The sequence below is a fragment of the Phoenix dactylifera genome, chromosome 11 (genome assembly GCF_009389715.1).
Source record: "Phoenix dactylifera cultivar Barhee BC4 chromosome 11, palm_55x_up_171113_PBpolish2nd_filt_p, whole genome shotgun sequence".
Lineage (NCBI taxonomy): Eukaryota > Viridiplantae > Streptophyta > Magnoliopsida > Arecales > Arecaceae > Phoenix > Phoenix dactylifera.
In genome coordinates this window covers 28,962,887-28,970,679 of record NC_052402.1, presented here as the reverse complement: position 1 = coordinate 28,970,679, position 7,793 = coordinate 28,962,887, and positions in this window count along the sequence as shown.

Here is a 7,793-nt window from a genome sequence, read left to right as displayed (position 1 = left end):
TTACCTGAAACCTGAGGTTGGGACCATGTTTAACTTTAGCACTGTAGTTCGCTAGGGTATCTTTGAGGTAGAAGGTCGTCATGAGTTTTGATGCCTTTTAGTCTTGTAGATCTTTTTAGGCTTTAACTTGGGCGCTCGAACTAAGGTCAAGGCACCCTCAAATTTTTTTTGAGGTCGAGGGAGCCTCTTTGGCTCGCGGTCGGTGCAGCAGGGCGCTCCGAGCTCGGGCCGGAGCCTCGTTGCATGTTCTTGCAGTTAAGGGAGCCTCTTCGGCTCGTGGTCGACACTGCAGGGCACCTCAAGCTCGGGCCGGAGCGGCATTGCATGTTTCTACGGTCGAGAGAGCCTCTTCGGCTCACGGTTGACACTGCAAGGTGCCCCGAGCTCAGGCCAGGGCATCATTGCTTGCGGTGGAGGGAGCCTCTTCGACTCGCTGTCGACATTGCAGGGTGCCTCGAGCTCGGACCAGAGCGCCATGCCTGCAGTCGAGGGAGCCTCTTCGGCTCGTGATCGACACTGCAGGGCGCTCCGAGCTCGAACCGAAGCATCATTGCCTGCAGTCGAGGGAGCCTCTTTAGCTCGCGGTCGACATTGCAGGGCGCCCCAAGCTCGGGTCGGGGCGTCATTGTCTGCGGTCGAGGGAGCCTCTTCGGATCGCGGTCGACACTGCAGGGCACTCCGAGCTCAGGCGGGCGTCATTTCCTGCGGTCGACGGAGCTTCTTCAGCTCACGGTCGACACTGCAGGGCACCCCGTGCTCAGGTCGAGGCGTCATTGCCTGCGGTCGAGGAAGTCTCTTCAGCTCACGGTCGACACTGCAAGGCGCCCCAAGCTCGGGCCGGGATGTCATTTTTCGGGTCGAGAGGGCTTCTTCTGCTGGTGGTCGACACTGCAGGGTGCTCCGAGATCGGGCCTGGGTGTCATTGCCTGCGGTCAAGGAAGTCTCTTCGGCTCATGGTCGACACTGCAGGGCGCCCCAAGCTCAGGCTGAGGCATCCTTGCATCCTTGATGGCTTTTGCAGTTTCCTTCGTGCACTTTCCTTATCGCGTAGTCGGCCTCTGAGGGGCGGAGACATCTGAGGAGTGGCGATGCGAACGACTGGTAGTATAACTTGCCCCCGTACATGAGGTACCGAGTCGCTTGGCGCTCAATTCGTCGAGCTTCAAGCTTATCCGCAGGGAGGGCTCCATTTTGTAGGAAGTTAATAAGAGAGCTTCATCTAGCTCGGTTCGATTTCTTTGCATAGGACTGGTTCAGGATCTTCTATGCTTGGTGCCTTCGGGTACTTAAGGAAAGTGGTCTTCGGGAGCTCGTCCGAACTGTACGTCGCTAGCTTTGACAGCAGGTCGACCCTCACATTCTTTGACCTAGGAATGTGCTGAATATCGAAGTTGTTTAAAGCTGAAGTGATGTCCCATACCTTTTGGAGGTATTTCATCATTGACGACTCCCTCAAGACTTGGCTCATCACCAGCTGGGAGTCGCTGAAGACCTTCAAGCGGCGGACGTTGAGCTCTTTCGCCAACTTTAGCCCTCGATCTCCATGAGGATCTCTGCTCAGGTGGATGTGAGGAAAATATATTTTCCAAACTTCTGGAGGGAGGACCTTGGGCGAGCCGGGCTCTTGGGCCGAGGAGGATTTTTCTCGCGCCGGAGGAATCTACTCTTTGGTCGGCCATGCTCCTCATGACGCTTTTTCTGCATTTAGAAAGGCCGTTCGGCCGCCTCCCGCCGCGAGGCCATAGCTTCCTTAGCCTTGGCATACAAGCTTGGGTCAGCATCTCTGCAAAGATGGTAGGGAAGTTCTTCTCGATGGAGAATAGAAACTTGTAGGACCGAGCACCAGTCTTCAATGCTGACACGGCGAAAGACTAGTCGAAATCGCGAACCTCCCATATAGCCAAGGTGAAACGATCAATATAGTCTTTTAAAGATTCTCCCTTCTTTTGTTTGATGTCAAGGAGGAAATCTGAGGTCCGGCGCTGACGCCGGCTAGCAGCAAAATGAGTTGCAAATTGCTTGCCCAGCTACTCAGAAGACAGAACCGAGCTAGGCTTTAGTCCGATAAACCAAAGGCAAGCTACCTTGCGACGAGTTGCTGGGAAGGCCCTGTAGAGTAGGGCGTCTGTGGCCCCTTGGAGTGTCATAAGGGTTTTGTAGCTTTCCAAATGATCTAAGAGGTCGGACGAGCCATCATACGGCTCAATTTGCGGCATCTTGAACCTCAAGAGGATCGGCTTATCAACAATTCATCGAGCAAATGGAGAATCGGTTGTGAATTCGAGATCGGCGTTGCGCTTCTGGCCTTGGTCTCGGAGCACCTCGATCTGTCGCTCCAACACCTCGACTTTTCTATCGAGCTCGGCGATGGGCGGGGCTCCTGTTGTAACTCAGCTGGGGTCGACCCCGCCTCCGATGGTTGTTTCCGTGCTTGGGACATCAGACTTCAGCGCAGGCTCCAGGGTGATGGCTGTGCGACAAGCCCTCCTGGCTTAAGGATCGAGCTTGGTGGGAGCTTCGGTAGTGGCGACACTCCCTTTCGTCAGCCATTGTGCACTGCTTGGCAGGAGAATGACATCGCAAGCACTGTTCTAAGGACTCGCGCCTGCATGGAGGGGGTGCAGGCTGGGCTCCTACCTACTGCAGGCCTTGAACGACCACGGTGAGTGTTTGGCATTGTTGGACGAGTAGATTAAACTGCTCTGGCTGGACCTGAGGAGTTTGATCCGCCGGTGCCGCAAAAGGTGGGCTTTGAAGCGAGTTGCTGGGAGTTGGTGCTCAACGCCTCGATGTATTAGAAGCTCCTCGACTCCTCAACCTCATGATCACAACTCAGACCCTTTCCCTAGCGCCAGATGTTGTGGTTGAAATTTGGCATGAGGGTGACCACGCCGGAGGAATACGAGAAGCCGCTGATCGGGACGGAGAAAGGGAGCCACCTCCTGCACTCCAGTGTACCTACACAAAGTCTTGGTCGGGGATTCCGGCGAGGACCCTCCGATGGTTAAATTAGCAGAGTTTTTGGAGAGGTTTCTGAGTATTTTGAATTGCTTTGGATTGCTTTTTTAATGGTTTTCTTTGGACCTTTTCCTACCCCCTTTTTATAGGATGAGGGTTTTGGGCATTATCTAAAGTCTCGGGCCGAGCTATGATCAGCTGGCCATTAACTGGAGGCGGCGTGAATCATGGAGGTAAGGGGCGAGGTCGACTCGGCCTCGGGTCGAGGTCAGCTTGTTCTTCGGCGGGGTCCGAGGTTGGCCTAGCCTCTAGCCAAGGTCGGCTCAGCCTTCGGCGGGGTCCGAGGTTGGCCTGGCTCTTAGCAGGACCGAGGCCTGGCCTGCTCGGCTCTGAGGTCTGCTCGGCAGGAATTGGGTGGTTCCACGTTGGAGTAGGATGATCCATTTTGCCTCCCATCAAATGATTATATATTAACTTATCTAATAATTCAACATACTAAGTCTTGACCTCTTAAACTTTGTACAATGAAAACTTCCAATATCTCTTTGCCTTCAAAAGTTGAACCGAGTTAATTTTGACATGCATCACATCTCTTCTCTATGCCTTACCTACATCAATTAAATGAATAATGGCAATATACCATCCTATTTTTAAAAATCCTCTAAAACCTTAAAATATTAGAGAAGAGAAAGTCAATCGAATATTCAAAACAAGTTTGGTTAACTAAATGATAAGGTCTAATTTGGGTAAGTTCAATTAGATTGATTCTTTGCATCATAAATGATAAGTTATCTGCATTATCATTTTGGGTCATGTGAAGTAGGTTTAGGTAGGTCAAATCAAAATAGGCCTTAAAAATTGTCCTTTAAGAAGCTTAATTTTAGCAATCTCCATCTAATGTCATATTTTTGAGGCCAAGAAGCATTTGGTTAACTTGGATTATAATAGCTACACGAGGAAAGGTTATTTTTTTGAGCTTTGTTAACACCACATCTGGACAACTTAGTCGGAAGATATAAGTAAGCACTACATGGATCACGTTTGAAGGAATTAGAGTAAATGACGGCCACATGACTCTTCGTAAACTCGATAAAAGTTCATCCATAAATTTCACCAAGCAAGAAGGTATAAGTTCAAGGAGAAGGGTTCGATCATAATGTTGATAAGCATACCAAAGACTTAGGACCTAGCTGTGATTAACCATAATATATTGGAATAGACGAGCGAACTGAGCGAGCCATGAGCCGCCTATCGGCAAGGCTTGGAAAAGCCTTAACTTAATCTTACTTCACTGAACTGATTCACGCAGGTGAAATGACTGAAACAATTTAAAGATATTTTCAAGTACAAGAATTGCATTATAGGTTAAAATAAAAGAGATAATTATTGTAATTATTATAAGTTATGACTAATAAGATATGATTATCGGTCTGATAGTTGGTGTAGAGCAACTGAGTTGATGAACATGCATAGTAGATGATAACTGTCATTAGTTATCAAAACCATCAGAAGTAAAGGCCATACATGCTAGCAACTATCAGAATGTGTAGTTATTATCTACTAGTATAAGATACTATAGCAACTATCAGAATATGAAATGATTATCTATTCGTATAAATAAGTAGAAATGGTGCTTTATAAAGAACCCTTGATGCATTTTATCTTATCATAGTTTACCGAAGTTTCTACCTTTAGAAGTAACTATAACTTAACTTATTTTTCTATTACTATGACTCAGTGCTACACCTTTATCTCTATCCACATCCATTTTTTTTGAATGGTAGCATGATAGTGGTAAAAGTTCTTAAAGGTTAATGCACCTGAATCCATGCTGTCTCTATCTAATGCCGGTGGCACACCCACACATATCTACTTATGCTATTTGGCTAGTCACCACTCTCTTCTAGAAACCTAATTGAGACTCCACCAATGGATCCTGAGGCACATCAGGTAGGATGGAAAGACTGCCAACAAACATTATAGCATGCTCGATGGGACCTTATGTAGCCATTGTCACATCGAATCTAGTAAGACACAGCGTAGCTGCCATTATATCGTTGCAAAAGGAACTATTGTAAACAGCTGTAGAAAAAATGGCTACTATGTTAATGCCACTTTTGGAGAGGTATGCAATATCGGCATTGATAGTGGAATGAGTTGAAAACTTATTTCCGTAGTTGAAAGCGAATACATTCAACCCTAGTGCATTCCGGCATATGTTGTGGAAGAGGAAACCAATTCCATCTTCTTGAAGGGTGAATCGATTTTATGTGGAAGTATTACACTTCATGAAGAACTTGAATTAGGAACATTGGCTTATCAGGAGATAATGGCTAAAGATTATTCAATAGAGCCCTCAGTATCCACCAACTAAAGTGTTGTAGAAACTACACCAACAGGATTACAACATATTGAATTAGTAGTAGTTACTTTGATCAGTACTTGACCAGTACTTAGGATTGTCGGTCATGGTGAATTGCAAAGGATCGCTGGTAAAGTCCGCAAATCAATACCGGTAGTGACTCCAAATCATTTGCCTAAGAGAGAAGAAAAAAATTATAATGGGTTTATAGCATCAATCGTTTCCATTATAAAGGTTGGGGGACAACCTTACTAAGGGGTGCTTATGAAGTTTGTTTATGTGATACACGCTCTATATGTCGGACGACAGCACGGCAATGTAAAGGTAGATTTAGCCTGGTACCCAACACTATGTATAATTAAACACCCTCATATGGATTATGGATAGTATGAATCTCAATACTAAAACAAACAACTGGAAAGATCAAACAAGTGATTTTGGTCTAAAAACAAAATAAATAAATCGTAGTAGTATATGTATAAATAATTAACCACCTACATCAGTTTCTACCTTTAGGAGTCCATACCTCTTGATGCCCCATCTTCATGTTCATCACACCCAACAACATGAAACTAATATATATTAGTACATGTGATTCCTCCAACTTAAAAGGAGGGGGTTCTTTCCTTTTACCTAAGAACTTTCAAATTCCATTCATAGCAACCTTTAATTTTACCTTTTAAAGGTCACCACTAACCTAGTTTACCATCTTCTTATACTACATTATTATTAATTCCACATGCATGATATTGCATTGAAAGGCTACATCACACTTAATATTCTTTCTCCAAGCTTTCTGTATTAACTTATCTTTGAAACATCTCAGCAAGGGATATGGTTCCACAATATGTAATCTCCATTGCCACCTAGTAGGCAGTGAGGCATGGACCAATATCTTTAGTTTATTTATTTATTTATTTATTTTTAAGTTATCTTAAGTTCTTAAAGCTTCATCTCTTGAACTCATACTTCCATAGAACAAAAATCCACAAGTTTTTACCCCAAAGTAGGACCAAACTCCTCCTACTAATAGAGTTTGCCTATCCTGTGACTTTAAAAAAAAGAAAATATATAAAGCACCATCTGTGAGGCCATTTGCCTCCATTCGTCTCATAACTTGAAAAAAGAAAATAGTGAAGCAACATTTATGAGGCCATTCACCTATATCCCTCTCTTCTTTCTCGTCAAGTCATCCTTTCCTCTCCATCCATTTGTGAGGCCTTCCTCCTCTTTCCTGAATCCCTTTCTCCATCTTTGATATATGGAGTCCCTTCCTCCTCGTGGCCATAGATCGTGTTTAGCAATACATAGTACATGATGAGGTGATACACATCTAGCAACTTAGTTATCCGATGACCTATATACATCTCTAGATAAATTAATATATGATTTCTAGAACATTATGTTTACCAGTACATAATGCATATCTAGATGATATATACTTGACATATTTTTGATACATACTTTAAGCTTTTTTGATACATATTCAGCAATGATCCAATATATATCCCAAGCAAATCAATAAACATCCAAGCAAATTGATACATAATTTTCAAAGCATCGTGTTCATCAGTACACAGTATATATCTAAGTAATATACACTTGATAGATTTTTAATACATACTTTAAGCTTCTTTGATACAGACTTAGCAGTGACTCAATACACACCTCCAGACAAATCGATATGCATCTAGGTAAATTAATACATCATTTTTAAAATTTTGTGTTCACCAATACACTACACATGTTTAGGTGATACACACTCAATAGGTTTATGATATATACTTTGAATTTCTATTGTATACATCCAGCAACGGCCCAATACATACTTCCAAGCAAATTGATATATAGATTGTGGCAATGCTTAACTATTTAACCGTTTAACTTGATCAACCTATTATATATCAGGTTAGGCAACATTTTTAATAAAATAGTCAAGTTCGAATTTGGATTTTTAACCTGGTTAGGTTGGCAGATTTTTTTGTTATATCTTGTATCCAACACAACTCGTATCTGATCCAACTCAACCTAATTGCCACCTATGTATATATAGTTTCCAAAATATGGTATTCATTAGTATATAATTTGTGGCCACGTGATACATATTTAGGACGGACGCGTTCTCAAGGAAGAAGATTCAAAGGAAGAGAAAGGGACTTCGAGAGGAGGAGGAAGACCTCACCAACAGATGAAATGGGAAGGATGGTTAGACGAGGAAGTAGAGAGCAATACAGAAGGGTGGCCTCACAAATGATGCTTCATGTAGTTTTTTTTTTTTTTTGTGTGTGGAAGTCATGAGATGGACGAAGTTCATTAGTAGGAGGAGTTCTGTTCCATTTTAACTCTTCAATTTCTACTTTAAGATAGATATGATAGGGTATATGGCAAAAAAAGTAGGCCGCTCCATATAATCTTCTCTGGTGCATGTACTAAAAGATTTTTGTTCACTTGCATATGGTGGTTTAATTGAAGT